Consider the following 20,024-nt stretch of genomic DNA (forward strand, 5'->3'; position numbering starts at 1 on the left):
TGTTATCCTTCCTCTGAGTGCCAGAACCATACCTCAATTTTACACAAGTGGTAAGAGAGAGACTGGCTTCCAGGACTAGCTGTTTCACAGTGGTGAGGAGACATAAGTACCCTGTGCTCTTTGGCTCTCTCACTTCCTTTTGGGTTTCCAAAGCCTAGTCAGAGGAGTCAGAGGTCACTTATGTGCCCCAGGTACTGATACCTCAAAAGGCACGGTAGGGTAGGGTTTCAAGGAAGAGCAGTAAAAACATAAATGCCCATCTAGCACATGGCTTGCAGCTGGGTTGGGGGCTATGGAAGTAAAAAAGGCATAGGTATACATGCGAAGGGTCAGGACTCAAAACCAGGCCTGTTTGCTTCCCCAGCCTTGTCTCCCTTTCAGTGGCCTGCGATGACTATCTTCCTCTCTAAAAAGGCTGCCACGTGTTAAGAAGCTGCATTCCAGAGACAGGAGAAACGCAGTGGTATTCCCAGCAGGATGGCAGGTGTACTGTCTGCCCTCTGAGCTGCCTTTTCCTTTGAGCATTAAAGGTTGTGAGTCACTGGCTTTTGCCTTTTAATTGGCTCGCATAGGCTCTGTATTCTGGTCAAAATTGTCGGAGGCTGCCACAAGGACACCACATAAGGAAAGCAGCTATTCATTTAAAAACATTGATTGCAGTAGCATATCTTGTTTCTAGATTACATCTGCTCTTTTCTGCAGTATTTATACAGAAACATGTCCTTTGGTCCTACCCACCTTTCGCTTATGGGAAGAGCTGGGAAGGATTTATACATTTCACTTTGATGTCTTTACAGATCTCGATTGTATTATCTATCAAGAAAAGTATTGTTTCTATTTTCCATCCTCTTACTTTCACTATTGTGAATCTGAGGCACCATGAAAACACTAGTTTTGTCATATGGCAAAGTTTGGAATGATCAGAAAGTACTTCGGAAAAGATAAAGCCCAAAGTATCTTTCAGACTTGCATATGTGGAAAATTCTGTAAAACTCCAGTATCAGCTTTCACTCAAAATAAAGGATACTACCATGCATTTGTAAACCCCTTATTTTGTCCTACAGGCTCATTTTCCATCATTATCACTGTGCTACAGAACAGCGTAATAACTGATCTCCAATCCATGACAGTACACACTCGGATACAAATTTGATATAATTGTGTGTGCTTTCTTGTTGGAATAGCGTGTGCTCAGATCTCTGAAAAACCATATTTAGTAGTGCTAAGGCTAGAACAACCTCTGCAGGTTCTGTCACCAGATTCAGGTTCCTAAGTCACCTTTTCCTTCAGCTGTGGACATTGTTAGCAGTTCAGGCAGCTGGTGCGTGGAGGAGGAAGCATTGCAGTTCTTTTGCTAGGGAGAAGACTAATTGAATCTAAATCCCAATATTCTTCTAGTTCTATGGCACATCTCTGTGGGTGGCACAAAGTGTATGCACTTTAAACATGTTAAACATTTTCAGTTTTGTAAAACTATATGAACGAGGTGCCTAGTAAATTCTTAGTGTTTCATCTGTGCCACTTAATTTCCAAATATGCACACATGCAAAATCAGGCATTATTTGCTATCAAGTCTGAGGAGTCTGAATTCTGAATTTTGTGTTCACGCAGGACGCTCTTTTTCCACTGCCTTGTTTTGAGAATTTCATACTTATGCTAATCCTCCTCCTAACATGAAATAACAATAAGTCTTAATAGATTATAAGCAATAGAGACTGGACATGAGTTTTAAGTAATGATGGGCGGACTCTTGTGTTTTTGAGACAGGCTTATTCTGTATAATACAGGTTGTTTTCAAACTTGCCACCTTTCTGATTCTGCTTTTCAAATTCTGTGATTATAGACCTTAACCACCTTATAGGTTCAGGCCTATAATATTGACTAAGATTTTTAAAGTTCCTTTTTTCAGGGAGAGAGGAGTATTATTTTGTATGTATATAGAAAGATGTTCATATGTATGCAAAAAAAGGGCAGTTTTGGTGATTTGTATTTATTGCCATTCTTTTCCCTTCATAACAGCAACATGTACATCATATATATTAAGAATCTCTAGAAAAATGGTATGTGCATGATGTGTGTGTGTGTACATGTGTGCATTTGTCTATGTCTGTGATTGTGTGTGTGAATGGTTTATTGCAATAATTGGCCCATTACTTTCTAGAGGCCTATAGAATCCTGTTTTCTATTCTTTCAGCAAGTTATACAGTGAAGAAAGAGAGTGGTGTAACTCAGTGCTGTTCTGAGTGGCTGTGAATTCGAACGATATTACTATATGTTGCAGAGGCCTGGGAGCTAGGAGCTTTGATGTCCACATTTACTGTCTATGTTCCAGCTCAAAAGACAGATTTTACCCTTTCTACACCTTTGCCTACCTCAGTGGACAATATATCTTCTCTGTGGGTAATATATCTACTTGTGTTTGTGAGAATGTTTGTCTTTCAAAGTGTATAGACTTCCAAGACATAGTTTTACTATTAATTTAAACATTCCTTTACCCTGTCAAGTTGACATAACACTAATCATCACATCTTCCTAATGCTAGATATGCAAAGAGGACTCCATTAAATAGGTATTGTCTGTTATGTCTTGGCAACAGAACATATGCCATGGAAATTAATTTGGCCCAGAGAACAGAGCAGAAGTGCTGTCCTATCTGCACAGAATTCCACGGTGTTCTAAAATGGCTCAGCCACTCTCTTTTCCCTTGGCAATAGGCAGTATGCTCTAAAACTAAGCCGATTCTTCGACATGTATTCTGCAACATAAACACAAGAGTCAAGGAAGAATCACAATTCACATAGTTACTGCAAAACAGCAGAAACCTTATGACTAAACTAACAAAGATACTGGGCTTTGAAAGTATCATCTAGGATAGTTTTTTGATTATAAGACTTTTGTCTAAACTCTTTTCTCCTTCTACACTTCTTAAAACATGTAGAAAATATGTGAAACCAATGAGAACAGTTTTACTGGGATGCTAAATCAAATGGGTCATCATTATAAGAAGTAATTTCATTTGTGTCAGGGAAATTCTTATGAAAAACAAATTAAAATCAAGATGGGTTCTGTGGTTCAAGCACATAGGAACTTGTTTGTATAGAAAACCGAAAGCAAAGATTTCATCCTATGAGTGTCCTGTAGCTGTCAAACAGCTCCCTGCCACTGATATGATGAGCATGCCTATTTCAACATGGGAACACACCACTCTTCTAAATCATAGGGTGTGTTCGTTTTCTTTTCATCTGCTGTCCTCAAACCTTTCTAGCTAATGTTTTGTGAGTTGCCCACCCAATTTATCTTGGGCATATTAATAGCAAGCACAATCGGTAAGGCAGCATCTTACTCTTTTCACTTTTAATGATGTGCTTCAGCTTGCTTAGCTCATCCTCCAAACTACCCTTGACCCAAAGAGAACTAGGGTAAAATATTGATCATGAAAGCTACAACACCAAATTTTTCTATTGCAACATCACTAAGGAATGGACATTAGAAAAAAAAATAGCCAGAAGCTTTTAAGTTGTCAGAAAGGGCAAGATCCACATAGATAAATTATGAGGACTTCCTCTTTCCTTTTCCTTTTCCTTTCTATTTTTCTTCTTTTCTTTGAAAAAAAAAAAAAAGTTTAGGCAACGTGTATACTCCTAAGTGTATCTGCGCTGTTTAGGTGAAACCTCAAATACTTTACAAAGCAGCATCCTGCTTTATGTGGGTTTTGTCTTATCTCTCATCATTTGTGTTTGTGAATATATCATAACTCATTTAAGTTTCTCAAGGCAAGTGTTTGTGTGCTTTAAGCATCCTTTATTTGATTAATTATTTACAATGTGTATTTATATTTTATTTAAACTGGATTTCATATTAAAGCAATGTTATGATGAAATTTCCTATTTAAATCCTCATATAGAAGAAATTTTCAGTATATTATTGGAACATTAAAATTTGTTGGAAAGAGTGATGAAATAAGCTGGTAATGTCAATGTATAGATTATCATTTTATTTTTAATAACATTAATTTATTTTGTAAGTTTTCTTATATGTAAAGAATAATTCTCAAAACTTTACATTATTTCATTTAATCTTTTAAAAATTAAGTTTATTATTATGACTATTTATATAGATGTCTACATAGAAAGTTAGTTCCAGTATAGCCAGGGCTACACAGAGAGACCTTGTCTTAAAATAAGTAAGTAAGTAAGTAAGTAAATGTATATATACATAAAACTAATTGAGCTTGAGTGGTGACTCTGTGGTTAAATATTCCATCTGCTCTTCCAGAGGACCAGGTTAGAGTCCTAGCACTCACATGTTGATTAACATTAAACCAAAATAAAATGATTTAAAAAAAAATAAAGTTGAAACCTATGGTGAGTAAATCTTTTTTAAAATAAGCATTTGGGATTTTATCTTAAAAATATCACAACCATGAACATTGTTACAATTAGAGGCCCTCTTGGTTCTCCATAATGATAGTGAGTGTGCTCAAAAGGGTTTCCATTGTTAAGTCTTAAACAACTATCTTTAAAAGGAAAAAACAAAACAAAAAACCAAAAACTCAGTACACTCCCATTTAACTTGTTTATGCTTCTTCACAAATGGTGAAAATACTGAAGTACAGACAAGGAATAATCATAATTTTGTGGTCAATATTATAAACATGGAATTATAAATTTAAAACATTTTCTGGTTTAAAAAATAAATCTGGTAGTCAATCCAGCTCTGCAGGTCTTTAATAGGGCCAATCTATGCGTTCCTGATGGTGCTTGCCTTTATCGATTTTCCAAGGTCCTCCTCCTCCTATTCTTCTTCTTCTCCATTTTTTTATTTTTTAGATATACATTTATATTATTACACATATGTATACAATAAACTACCTATAGCAAGATGAACCATGATACACTCAAAAATTATATAAATGTTGCATTTTTAGTGTTTTGGCTATTTGTATTTGACAATCATGAAGAAAACATCTTTCCTATACATGAGGAAAGTGGGGCCATGCGCTCTGGCCACTGAACTTAGATTACATCCCCATGGCAGAAAGGCCTTGCCAGGCTGCAGAGGAAGAGGTTACAGGTAGTACAGAAGAGACTTGATAGGTTCAGGTCTGCCCCTTCCTCCCATCGCTTCCATCAAAGGTCCAGGAGGCCCCCAGGACCATCTCCTCTTCCTCCACCAAAGCCACCTCGGTCCATGCCATGGACACCTCAGAAGCCATCTTTGTCTGCACCTTTGCCACCTCTGAACATTCCTCCAAGGACCGCCATGGTCCATATGTCCACCTCTTTCTCCTCTCATGCCAACAGGGCCACCTCGACCTCTATCACCACCCAGAGATGGGGAGGGTAGAGGGAGGAATCCCTCAAGCTTAGGGGCCTTACACTGGTTGCATTCTGTTCTCCAGGCTAAGTTCTGGTTTCCACAGCCTGGGCTGGAACACTGCCAGTCTCCAGCTCGGTGTCAGACATTTCTTCCCCGAGAGGGGTTCCCTCTTGAACCCCTAGGAAAGTCTTGGGAGGAAGCCTCCTCTGTCTCCTCCACAGCCTCCCATGCTACCCATGGATCCTCCAGGACCTCCCGCACCACCAGGACCTCCTCGAAGTGGTGGTGGCATCCCTCTGCCCTCACGAGGTGGCATGCTACCCCACATAATATTCACTGGAGGTTTCTTCCAGGTAAGAAAAACCTAAAGTTTGTTTCGTTGAAAATATTTCCCATTAAACCATTCCATGGCATCCTTGGCAGTTGGTGGATCTTCGTAAGACACTGTGGCTTTAGGCTTTCCTGTCGTCTTTTCCAGGTATATGTGGACCATCGGATTCCCAGTTCTCTTGTTCGTCTTGACAATCCCACGCTGCCTGAAGAAGTCAGCCAGATCATACAGAGTCACATTGTCGTTTACATAAATTGCACTGCTGTCGGTTTTCATCAGATCTATAGGAAGGCCTAGACCTAGAATCTGGTCCTTCATATGGAACTACCAGGCCTAGATCAAGAATCTGGTCCTTCATATGGATCTACCAGGATTATTGAAGCCACCTGTTCTCCACTGCCCATTCTACCACATCCTCCTCCCAGCCCACTTCTGCTCACACCTCCTCGATCAAATCCCCCTCTTCCCCTGCCCAGGTTATCAGGGCCACTCACGCTCTGGTTCTTCCCTGGTCTGGAAAATCCTCCAGACTCCTGCCAATAAACATCCATGTTACTGGGGTGGTCCTCTCGGAATGAACTCTGCTGCCCGTAGCTGCTGCTATGTTGGCTATATTGGCTTGGAGCCTGGCTGTAGGATCAAGTCTGAGGGGGCTAACTAGTGGGAAGCTGCTGCCTTTAGCTGCTTTGTTGACCATAGCTACTTTGCTGTCCATAGATTCTCGGCTGCCCACTAGGTGTTCTACTGAGAGTAACTGCTCTGATCGTAACTAGTCGGCTGTGAAGAGGAGTGGCTGGTAGGAGGATAGGATGCAGGTGCGGTGACTGGCTGCATTGGGGAGCTCCCAGTTACCTGGGATAACTGTAGTTCTCTGTCCATATCCTAGGGTGGGTTGGTTACAATTTCCTGTGCTAGATTGAGGTTGACTAGTCTCAAAGAGCTTGTTACCATCCTATGGTCTTGTAGGTGCGGTGGCTGCTGGCTGCTGGCCATAAGCTGGGTAGACAGACTGGATGCCACAGACAGAGCTGCATATGAGGCCTAGGTTGCGGTGATTGTAACAGTGGTGGTGTCATAAGCACCAGTGCCATATCCTTGGACAGGCTGGCTGTACGCCTGGGGGGCAAGTTGGTGTAGTATAACCAGTGGGAGGCTGTCCCTAAGAAGTTGCATATGCAGATATAAGTGAGTATATACCATTTGATTCTTTCTGCTTCTGGGTTAACTCACTCATTATGATCATTTCTAGAGCCTTCACTTACCAGGAAACTGGGACAGAGGGGAGGACATCCTATTGGGACTCTAGATGAGAGAAGCATGGGAGAATAGCAAAGTAGAAGGATCCAGAGGGTCCTAGAAACCTACAAGAAGAACATTATGATACGCAGATTTGGGCCCAGGGGTCCCACTCAAACTATGGCACCAGCCAAGGACAATACAGGCAGTAAACTTTAAACCCCTACCCAGATCTAGCCAATGGACAGAACATTCTCCACAGTTGAGTAGAGAGTGGGGTATGACTTTCACACGAACTCTGGTGCCTCATATTTGACCACGTCCCCTGGATGGCACTCAGAGGAAGGATAGCAGGTTACTAAGAAGAGACTTGATACCCTATGAGCATATACAGGGGGAGGAAGTCCCCCTCAGTCACAGTCATAAGGGAGGGAAATAAGGGGAAAATGGGAGGGAGGGAGGCATGGGAGGATATAAGGGATAACCATTGAGATATAATATGAATAAATTAATAAAAACAAAGAAGTTGCATATGCAGTCTGCCTGTAAGTGGCAGTAGTCTGAGCCTGGGTGTACCTGACATCAGTAGGCTGACCGTAGGTTCCATAGCTTTGTTTCCCATGTGCCAGAGTAATCTGTGCATATCCTTGAGTTGTCTGGCCTGCAGCTTGGCTGTAGATATTATAATCCATGGACACCATTTTCTCTCCTTCATCCCAGTTCTCTCAACGTCCATCTTCGAGAGTAAGTCTTAATTCTCCATGTTAGAAAGAGCTGGAATTTTAAAAATACTTTATGTCTAGACTCCTATTTTTTCTGTGATTCTTTTGTTACTTTTGATTGATTTACTTTTTCATTCATGCTACTGAAGGCAGGTTTAGTAGCACAGACTTTTAATCATAATGCTCAAGAGAAAGATCTCTGTGCATCTCGGGCCAATTTGGTCTGCACAGTGAGTTCTAGACCGGAGAGGTTTACATAGAATGACTTTATTTTAAACAAAAAGTTACAGTTAATACATAGGCAACTGGTTTTGATATTTTAGACTATTTTATTAAGTATTCACCATTATTAGTATTCCATCAGCAAAATTTTAGTACACTACAGTAAGCAAGGGCCTTCTTCTAAGTTCAAATATTTTGTTCTTTGTTTTTAATGCATCGATTGATATCCACCAACCAAGCCTATCAAGTTGCAGTAGGACGAACTTCTTCTTCTATTGAGGCTACATAAGGCAACCCAGTAAGGGTAAATGGTCCCAAAGGCAAGGAAGAAAGTTAGAGACAGCTACTGCTCTGAATGTCAATAGTACCACAAGAAGACCAAGGCACACAACTGTAACATATGTGCAGACGGCCTAGGGCAATCCCATCGAGGCCCTCTGGTTGGTGGTTCAGTTTCTGTGAGCCCCAATTGGCTCAGGTTAATTGATTCTATGGGTTTTCTTATGTTGTAATTGACCACTCTGGATTTTGAAATCCTTCCTCTTTTTCTTCTGCAGGATTGCCCAAGCTCTGCCTAATGTTTGGCCATGCATTTCTGCATCTTGCCATTAGTGCGGGTGGGGAGAAGTTCTGATGCAAGGGCATAGATGCCAATCTCTCCTCGCTCTCTTCTCTCTCTCTCTCTCTCTCTCTCTCTCTCTCTCCTCCCTCCCCCCCCCCACCCCCCCCCCCCCCCCCCCCCCCCCCCCCCCCCCCCCCTCTCTCTCTCTCTCTCTCTCTCTCTCTCTCTCTCTCTCTCTCTATATATATATATATATATATATATATATATATATATAATTAGGAACCGTTTAATTTATTTATTTTTGGTTCTATCATGGGTTGTGAGTATCTGCAATAGCTAGACTCTGGCTCCTGGCCTTCTGGTAATTAACAAGGATGGACTCCTTCTTGTGGTCTGAGTCTTAAGCTGGACCAGTCATTGGTTCGCCACTCTCATGGTTCTGCACCACCTTTACCCCCAGCATAGTTTGTAAGCAAGGCAAATTGTAGGTCTAAGATTTTGTGGCTGGGCTGATATTCTAATCCCTCCACTGATGTCTGGCGTGATTAAAAGAGTTGACTGGTTCAGCATGTGTATCTTCCAATGATAGGAGTCTTTGCTAGGATCACTCTCATTGATTCCCAGAAGTTTCCATTGCCCTAGGTTTCTAGATCATCCCAGAGATGCCCCCATTCCAGTTCTCTCTCCTAGCGCTCTCTCTCTCTCTCTCTCTCTCTCTCTCTCTCTCTCTCTCTCTCTCTCTCTCTCTCTCTCTCCCTCTCTTTCTCTCTCCATCCTACCACACCTGATTCCTCCAGTTTCCTGTTTCCATCCAAACCCCCAGTGTCTTCTCCCCATCCACCCATGATGTCTATTCTATTTCCTTTTCTTAGTGAATCTCCTATATTTCTACCTTTGAGCCCTCTTTGTTTCTGAGCTTCTTTGGATCTGTGAACTGTAGCTTATTAGTGAGTACAAACCATGTTTATCTTGGGTCTGGGTTACCTCATTCCTTTCTAGTGCTATCCTTTTGACAGCAAATTTCTTGTCATTTTTTAAAGCAACTGAATAATAGTCCATTGTGTATATGCAATACATTTTTAGAAATTCATTGTTAAGTTAAGGAATATCTGCATTGTTTCCAGATTCTTATTATTATGAATAAAGCTAATATGAACATAGTTGAACAAGTATCCTGTGGTATGCTGAAGCATCCTTTGGTATAGCTGGGTCTCAATGTAGACCAATTCTCAATTTTCTAAGAAATAACCTTTCTGATGTCCAAAGAGGCTGTACAAGTTTCAACTCCCACCAGCAATGGAGGAGTATTGCCCTTGCTCCACCTCCTTGCCAGCATGAGCTGTTACTTGTGTCTTTGATCTTAGCCATTTTGACTGGTATAAGATGAAAACCTCAGAGTTGTTTTGATTTGTATCCCTGATGGCTAATAATGTTGAGCATTTCTATAAGTGCTTCTTGGCCATTTGAGATTACCCTGTTGATAATTCTCTGTTTAGATTAGTACCTCACTTTTTAATTGTATTAATTTGGTTTGCGTATGTCTAATTTTTGATATATATTTATATTTTATGGTTTCAAAATATATTTTAATGAAAATTTATTGAAACATACAACATAAATTATTGCCTAAAGCATGTTGGAATACTCTATCAATACCTCAGTCTACCTACTATAAGTTACCTTTTAGAAACAAATAATCAAAACGTTATGTTCTTAAATTCTATGTGTGGTAAATTTTTTTTGATGAAGTTTTATCTTATTTTTTCTGATGTATTTGTTGGTGGATTCAGACTAAAGGTGTGCATTGCTACCTCCTACATCCAGATTAAAAGTATATCTTCCTACTTCAAATTAAGTAAAAATCCCTCATAGGTATGTCCTCCATTTTTGGGTCTTAGATCCTTTCCGATTCAGTCAAGTTGACAACTGAGAATAGCCATCACACTGTGTATACTATAGGAAGACAGAACTAGAGAAGTGACTCAAGCCATCTGGAAGGCCCAGAAGATTGCAAATGAATCCCAGATGTTAGACATTGAGTTATGTACACTGTTGGAGTTTGGTTTTTCTTTCTTCAGATTGTGACTGTACCTGATTCTTCCCTCTTAAAGTAATAAATTATTAGTTTTTATGGACAGGATTCTACTGTTGAAAGACTTTAAAATTTTAAGGAGATTTTGCATTTTAGAAAAGACTTTGAATTCTTTAAAACTTTTGATTGATTCTTTGTTAATTTCACATCATAGTGCACCTTCCACCTTTCAGCCTCCCTCCTTCTCTCTCTCTCTCTCTCTCTCTCTCTCTCTCTCTCTCTCTCTCTCTCTCTCTCTCTCTCTCCACACACACACACACACACACACACACACACACACACACAAACACACTCACACACGCACCTCACACACCTTACTGTGGAAGTAGTAGTGTGTAATGGTGTGTTTCACAATATACATTTTCCCCAAACAGTTTTACTTGCAAATGTTCATTGCAATGAGTCATTGGTCTGGTTCAAAGACCTGCAGCTTTGTATCTGTAGGACTGGTCCCTTCCCATGCTTCAGCAGTTCTTAGATAAGATGGATGTCGGGGTGGGCCAACTCAAAAGCATAGTTATGGGCCTAGATGGAAGCTGAGTTTGTCAACCCACCAGCTCTCCTGTGCCCACGCCACCAGGGCCAATCTCTGGCTTTGTTCAAGTGAGGGGCAGGGACAGCTCACCAGGTCTCATGCTCTCAGGGCTGGCTCTCCAGACTTTATGCCACCAGGACCAGTTCTACTGGAGACTAGATTTTTTTTTTAAGGGTGTGGATTTCAAATGGTTTGGATTTGTAATGTCTGCGAGACTTGTTAAATTTGTAAAATGTTTTCTATTGTGATGTTATTTTATGTGATCTTGGGGACAAACATAAAAAAAGAAAGAAAGGTTCTGGCTTCACAGTGATGTCTTTGTGTATCATGCTGACAAGGGATCAACCATGATTAGTAGTTTGATGTCAACATGATATAAGCTAAAATTATCTTAAAGGAGGGAACGTAGATTAAGGAAGTTATAAGATGGAGCTGTGGTGAGCCTGAATCAATGACTTTTGGATTTTTAATAATAAAAATTATTATATACTTATAGAATATATTTATTACAAATAATAAATTATTTCTTTTAAATAATTTCTTAATTACTGATTGATGGGTGAGGATCTAGCCCATTGTGGGTGGTGCCATCCATGAGCTGGTCCTGAATTCTATTAAAAAAACAAACACACAAAAAAAGCAAACACAGAGTAATGCATAATAAGCGAGCCAGTAAGCAGCATCCCTGTGTGGCCTCTGCATCAGCTCCTCCCTCCCTCCAGGCTCTATCATTGTTGGAGATCATTCTTTTTTAATTTTTTATTTAATAATATTAATTTTATTTAAATAATTTATTCAGATTATATCCTGATTGTTATCCCCTAACTTATCTCCCTGTTCTCATTCCCCACCCCCTTTCCTTCTGTCACCCTATTCCCGTCCTGTAGGCCTGTGAGAGAAGGGAACCTCCTTCCGCACCATATGATTACAGCCTATCAGGTCTCCTCTGGATAGCCTGTCTCCCTTTCCGCAGGTACTGACTTCCTTAGATGATGAACAATGAAGAAGTCTAAGCCAAGTAAAACTTTCCTTGTTACTAAAGCAATTACAAAAAGTCCGATCTAGGAAAAATGTAGAGATCAACTAACCATAAGAATTCCTGTCCCCAGTTAATACATTTATAACACAACCTCTGATTTACGATCTAGGGAACATGGTAGAAAATGGGAGGGGAAAGATCATCAGAGTATAAAGGACTAGAATATCTACTCTGAAATAGTCTCTTTTAAAAGGAAAATAAGACAGAGGACAGGAAGTAATGTAGTGTTGAAGAGGTTCTAGGACACAACTCAAAATCCTAAGTAAAAGTAATTCTACCAACCTTTCTAGTTAAGTGGCTTTGAATCGGGGTAGCAAAACAACGCTGTCCTACTCTGTGCATGAGAGTCACCATTATTTATGTTTCTGAAGTTTTATCTAAAGACATAATATATATTTAACTATATCTCACACAACAGTCTCCAGTTATACTTATCTTTTTTTCCAATAGGATTAACTATTCTATAGTTACGCCACCAGTTGGGCAAAAGTGTCCAAGTACAGACTGCATATATGAATACAATTTGAATTGTCTCTTAGGATAAAAGAAGACAGAAAGCATCATTCCTCCTGAAGTTCTATTTTCAAGGTATCCACAAGAGTGGAGAGCACAGTGAGTGTGAGGATGGATGTGCAGGGTTCAAAATGATAACACTGTCTAGAAAATGTAGCAGTCCTGGTGGAAGCGTACATGGATGGGCTGCATCTAAGATGTCCTATTATCTAATTCATACCGAAGTAGAAATTATGAAAATTTTATATACTTTTTGTGATTTTAAAACCAAAAGCTTTTCTTCTTAGTAAAATCTAGTTCATCATATTGCCAGTGTTTAAATTATTCTACAATATATTCTTTATAAATAACAACATAGAAATTGTGTGTGTGTGTGTGTGTTTAGACATAGCGGAGTAGTGTCACCTATGAATTGCTAGCAATCGTGACAGCATGAACAAGACCTGCACAAGGTCAATTCAGACACAACCCAGTACAGGACAAGGACAGGGCAGACAGGTAGTCTACACCTAGCTGACTAAATACTGACAATTTACAGTTCCCAGCGGTGGGAGAGTCCATTTTTTACAAAGCGTATCTCCTACTGGCCAACTACAATGTATGGTTGTTCGTACCCTAAGAGTGTTTGGGCAGCCTCACAAATTGAACTCAATGGCCTAAAATAAAGAGAGCTGGAGCTCAAAAGTTTTGTGGTGGGTAAGCTGGCACGGTGGATATGGAGTGAGTTAGGTGAGGAGGAAATGAATATGATCAAAATACATTGTATGGAATTCTCAGAATTAGTAAAATGTTATTAAAGTGTATTAGAATGTTAACAATATCCTACTGCGATCCTTTCTAGAACAGCCTGTCTATTAATGGCTTAGTAGATTACAAATTTTGAAGATGATATAGAGAAAATGTTGCTGTAATCAAGGAAGGAAAAAGTGCTGAAGGTATGTGGGGCCTCATAATTAAACTGAAACTTACAGCTCAATTAAATGTAAGGATCATTATGCATGAAGCATCAGCAAGTACCTAGAGACTAATAAAATGAACAGCTATCGATGTTAATAGGCAAAGGTAAGAGATAATATAGATTGGACCAAGCATTTCAAATGAAATGTGAATAATGTTTGGACAGGAATTCAGTACTCTAAATAATAACCCAGGAATTTATTCCTGGCACAAAAAAAAAGCTATTCATTGTTTCAAATATATAAATTTCTGATTGTAAAATTCACCATGAACTTTTATTTTTATTTTGAGGAGATTTAAAGATGAGAAAAATCTGTGTATGTGTGTTCGATTGTCTGTTGGTTTCTGTTTGTTGTGTATATTATTTATCAGGTGGTATTAATGAATTCCATATAATATATATGAAGATATAGATATAGAAGAGAAATATTTATTTTTTCTTAATTTTCTGATTTTTGTTTCAGTCTAATTTTCCTGTTTTTTTTCTTTCCTCCTATACCCTTTTACACAATTTGCTTTATTTAATTTTGTTTGTATCCAACATATATGTAAACAACTAAGATTATACAGTATCTTAAAGAAAACATAAGTTAGTGTCATTGAAATTTGCAAACCTAAGTATATTTTCAAATTTTATTCAAATGGTTCCATGGGTAAACAATTTCTAGACGTTTCTAAACACTGATTTTATTTGTAGTTTTAAGTGCTAATTAGATTAGCCAGTTTTAAATTTTCACAACAGTATCCATGTTACAGGAGAAATTTATTTAAAAGTAGAACGTTTGGTGTTTTAAGCTAATAAGTGAGTATAATGCCATGGCACTTGGATGTGTGCTTGCTGTAATGACAGAGTTATATCTTGATTTCCTTTGGATAACATCTCATATTTTGTCATGATGCAGTAAGTTCAGAAGGCATGAATTTTTTTCAAAGAGTGAAATTTTCTCTACAGAAGTAAATAGGTATACTAGGTGATTTCAAGAAGGACACAAGTCTTACATTGTATTCTAAATGTCATTGCTTAATCTTCTACAGGACCATTGTGGCATTTGTGCATTTACTGTCTGTTGTTGCAGAAGTCCTGGTGAGTTTTCTCTTTTTTCCTTCTGACAATACTTTACTGAATTATTTTAGAAAGCAAAAATAACGAAGCCTATGAAAATATGCCTTTGTGCTTATTTCAACAGCATGGTCCATAATTGCATGTACAGCAGAGAGAGCTGTAAGATCATGTTATTTTCATGTTAAGATTATTGTTATACATACAGATCACATATTTCACACGTTCTCAATGAACACTAGTGTCATTTTATAGCAAAGTCTCAGACATGGCTTAAAACAGATGGCAGCATTTACAATACTCTAAGAACATATTATGTTTCAGGTTTTTATATCTTTCAGGTTAGATATTTATTGTGCATGTAAAAATTAATTTCTACACATGAATGTCTGATAAAGTCATCAAAGTGCTTAGTACCTGACTATATGCAAATAATTTGTGTCCATTATAAATTTTACAAGTATATATTACATAAAATTTATAACATATTTTAAAGAATCCACTTTGCTGAAGGAAGAGCATCAATATATGTGAAGGATAAAGAAAATGAACATGAAAATGAAACTCATAGCCACCAATCTAAAACCTTCTGATATGGCTTTGATATTATAGTTCACATTGCTATCTAAAAATTGGGAAAACATAAACTGGAGAAACAAGCTTATATTAAATTTCAAAAACCAGCTACTTAAAATATAGCAGCCTTTAAATAAATCTTTCAATTTCAATAGAATACTAACCATTTCTTAACTATTATTAAGATGACTTCACTGGAACAGTGAGTATGGAAACATAAGAAATCCTAGCAGTAACAAGAATTATTTAGACATTTCCAGAATTTTCCCTTATTACCATCTAATATTTTAAATTGGCATTTTTAAAGTCAGTACTCACCACACATTTGTGCATTTGTAATTATGGTAATTTTAATATACTGTTGAAGAGTTTTAGCACTTCTTTCAAATCTTGTTTTTGAACACTTCTTCAGTAAACAATATTTTTATGAATATCAAAATGCCATTATCTTACTTATTTAAGAGAAATGAGGCAGGAAAGGCACTGATAGATTATATGGAAGAATTTGTCACGATGAGTTAGTTTGTTAATCTAGTGATATGCCTTTCATATTTAATAAAATACAATTTATATTTATTTTATAATTTTTCAGTAATTGACTTGACATTTTAAAGATATATAGTAATTTCCATTTTGAAAATCAAACAGATTAGTTATTTTAAGTAAATAATTGATAAATTTGATTGATTAAACAAATAATAAACATTTCCTATTAGTGTAATTCTGTTTGCTATTAAATTCTTACCTGGTCTCTAAAAATACTTGTGGCACAAATAAATAAATAAGAACACTCCTGTGTCACTTGCCTACTAATTTCACAGCTGCAAACTTGGAAACATGTAGAGAGAAACTATTAAAATATTTTAAAGCCACATGGGATTATTAAAAACTCGAATGAATCCTCTAAATCTTTGAGACAACTGTTCATCAGTCGCTTTTTTTTTTTTTTTAAAAAATTATATTAACCCCCTCTAGTTTTCTGGAACCTATGATTCAGAGCAGTTAGTTCAGCAGTGCTCCTAGAGAGTGGTCAGGGGGATATATTGGAACATTGGAAAGCGAGGAAATTAGCCAAATTCATCATTTGCTTTTAATTTTGCATTTTCATGCAATTAATTCCCCTTACTTGTCTGGCAAGACTGAACTCATCTTAAAAGTCTTAATTTCTTTTGGCTCAGAATAAATTATGTTGCCTGAAATTCTTCCACAGGATGTATAACATGGCCTGGTGCTGGGGTTTGCTAACCCGCCACTGTGCTGAGGTGGAAAAACAAAAGAGCAGCTATACCTTCACATAAAAGGGAGTGACTGTTGGAAGTAACCAGTGACTTGCTTCATATCTCTCTAAATGTCTCAGGTACCCATTGTTGCAGAATTCATCAATGCATTTTGGAAATCTCTTCTAATAACACTCTGACTGCAGCAGCATCTGTCTAGGGCTCCTTATGACCCTGTGTTAATCTAGGATCCCACAGGATCCTAGTATGAGAATGAAAGAAAACATAGACCCATGCAAATAGATCAAGTGACAGGAAAGTTCTCTCTGAAGAAAATGTACCCTTTCTTTTATTTTTTCTTAAAGTTGGCAGAGATTCTATGAGTGTATTGTTGCTTTCATTGTACAAGAAATCAAAATAGAAAGTACATATCGTTCTAAAAATAAAATTAGTGATTAACTTTTCTGCAGATTTTCATCAAAACCTTATTTCTGTTTTTCTGTCAATAATTTTCAGGCTGAAATCTCTGTCACTTTTGTCCTCAGTTATGCTGAAATCACATTGTAGATTTGACAACTGTATAGCGTAAGGCAAATATTAGCAGACGATTGAGAATAATGAAAAATGGCACAGCACCACGCTCATCTTTTTAAAATTTTTTTTTTATGTTTCTGTGTGGATATCTCTGACTGAGTGAATATGCCAGGTGTGTACAGATGCCTACATAGTAGACAACAGCATCCGATGCTCTGGAGTTGGAGTTGATAGTTATGAGCTTCCCTGTATGGATACTGTGAACTGAACTCACAGCAATCCTCCTGCCTCTGCCTCCCGAGTGCTGGGATTAAAGGCGTGCGCCACCACGCCTGGCTCTTTATTCCTTTCTTGATGTCAAAGTAAAGGGATTTTATTTTCCTTCCTTGTGTCACATGGAGTTGGGGAAGATGTGTCTTCAGATCCTTTGGTTTATTTATTTATTTACTTAGCCATTTCAGCCTAGACATGAAATCTTCACACATGATATGTTTCTCAACAGCAGTTACAGGAAATGAAATGTATAAATATACTGGGTCTATCATAGTTTAGGTAAATTACAGTTACACCCAGAGACTGATGGGTGGATGCATAGATACATAGGCAGAAAGGATTCTTTTACATTGTTTTAGTTTTTGTTCCATTTTTCCACATTAGAGGCTTCTTATCACAATGAAATTTGGTGCAAATCAAGGTATTATACAAGGGAGGGCAGGAAAGGCTTTTTCACTACATCACATTTCTGATTCCTACATTATCTCTCCTCATTTGCATCTTGGGGGATGAATACATCTATGCCAGGAGGAGGACATGTACATAAGAACAACAGTACTAATGCCAGTACACCTCCCCTGATGCTCAGGGAGCCAGTACACCTCCCCTGATGCTCAGGGAGCCAGTACACCTCCCCTGATGCTCAGGGAGCCAGTACACCTCTCCTGATACTCAGGAGCCAGTACACCTCTCCTGATACTCAGGGAGCCAGTACACCTCTCCTGATGCTCAGGAGCCACTACACCTCTCCTGATGCTCAGGGAGCCAGTACACCTCTCCTGATGCTCAGGGAGCCAGTACACCTCTCCTGATGCTCAGGAGCCAGTACACCTCTCCTGATACTCAGGAGCCAGTACACCTCTCCTGATGCTCAGGGAGCCAGTACACCTCTCCTGATACTCAGGGAGCCAGTACACCTCTCCTGATGCTCAGGGAGCCAGTACACCTCTCCTGATGCTCAGGGAGCCAGTACACCTCTCCTGATGCTCAGGGAGCCAGTACACCTCTCCTGATACTCAGGGAGCCAGTACACCTCTCCTTATACTCAGGAGCCAGTACACCTCTCCTGATACTCAGGGAGCCAGTACACCTCCCCTGATGCTCAGGGAGCCAGTACACCTCTCCTGATACTCAGGGAGCCAGTACACCTCTCCTGATGCTCAGGAGCCAGTACACCTCTCCTGATGCTCAGGGAGCCAGTACACCTCTCCTGATACTCAGGGAGCCAGTACACCTCTCCTGATGCTCAGGGAGCCACTACACCTCTCCTGATGCTCAGGAGCCAGTACACCTCTCCTGATACTCAGGGAGCCAGTACACCTCTCCTGATACTCAGGGAGCCAGTACACCTCTCCTGATGCTCAGGGAGCCAGTACACCTCTCCTGATACTCAGGGAGCCAGTACACCTCTCCTGATACTCAGGGAGCCAGTACACCTCTCCCGATGCTCAAGGAAATCAAAACCTCTGGTCTTCATGGAAATGAAGGGATCGTCATGAGTTCTAATATGAATTCATTTAAATCTAATTTTTTAAAATTTGTATGATAAAATATATTGTATAAGTAGTAATCAATTTGTGTAACACTTCAAACTCAGATACACGGTATTGTAGCTTCACAAATATTAGAACGAGCATCGATGCTTTAGAAGGCTATGCTATTTCTTTTCTTTGTCTAAAAAAAAAAAAAAAGAATCACAAAAGTTCAGGAACTCATAAATATAACACAAGTTTTCTGTCCCACCCCTTCTGCCTCAAGTGCACAAAAACAGAGTGGTAATCTATCTCGTTTATTTCTTCGAAAATGGTGTTCTTAAAGTACATCTTGCAGATAGATTATCTATCCCTCACAGCAAAGCTTCACAATGGGAGTCTAATAATTGCTCTTTTTCTAATTTCACTAAATGAGTTATAATTATTTTATGTCTGTTTTATGGTTACTGAATAGTATTAACCTAAACTCTAATTATAATATAGCTTTCAAAGAAATGTATGGACACCAAATTGATGAACAGCCAGCTTGTGTAGGAACATCCCATAAAGCAGACACACAGCTAATAGTCTTAAGAAGAGCATGTTAAAATTCCAGATCTCAATCCACTTGTGAACGAAACAGGATATAAATTCATTAACTTTGTATCTTCAAAAAAACAGACAGGAGCTTGTCATCACGATTGATTCAGATAAAATAAATGTACAATCAAGCTAGTTATACATAGCTACCTTTTTTCGTATTGTACGGAAATGTGAGTGCATCATGTCCTTCCAATCATTTGGCCATAGAACATTTTGTTTAAAAAAATTCTTGTTTCAAAAACCGTGACTCGTATTATTGTAGCAAACAATGCTCAGAATGCTGTAATCACCATGTTCATTTTACATTTCTTATGTTAACAGGTAATTAAAGTTGATCATTGAATGTGTCATAAAGAAAAGATAAGGCAATGTATAGTTTCAATTAAAATAATTTTCCTCCCTGTCCCTTTTCTGCCTCCCCTTTGCTTTCCTTTCTGGGATGGGGTCTTATTATGATGTCCAGGCTAGCTTTAAGCTCCCTGACAAAGTGGTCCTCTTTCTTCCGTTTCCATGTGACTATAACTACAAATATATGTTCCATCTCCTAGTCTAATCACTGAAAGCAAATGTTTGAAAATATTTCCACATATTTTAAACTGAAGACATTTGCAAAGTAACTGGATTCCTAACACAAGTGTATCATCGCTGTAAATTGCTTTTTCGATAAAATAAGTAGCATCCAAATTAATCATCCATTGGCCAGTAAAATACTTCCAGCTGCTTTATAATGTTGACTCATGAATGCATATTTAATTCAG

General features: G+C 38.5%; 1 pseudogene; it reads right to left on the reverse strand.

The window, feature by feature from the left end:
- Window positions 1-4,726: 4,726 nt before the first annotated feature.
- On the reverse strand, window positions 4,727-7,578 carry LOC127206973 (RNA-binding protein EWS-like; annotated as a pseudogene).
- Between the last annotated feature and the right edge of the window lie 12,446 nt (window positions 7,579-20,024).

Source organism: Acomys russatus, chromosome 24 (genome assembly GCF_903995435.1).
Source record: "Acomys russatus chromosome 24, mAcoRus1.1, whole genome shotgun sequence".
Lineage (NCBI taxonomy): Eukaryota > Metazoa > Chordata > Mammalia > Rodentia > Muridae > Acomys > Acomys russatus.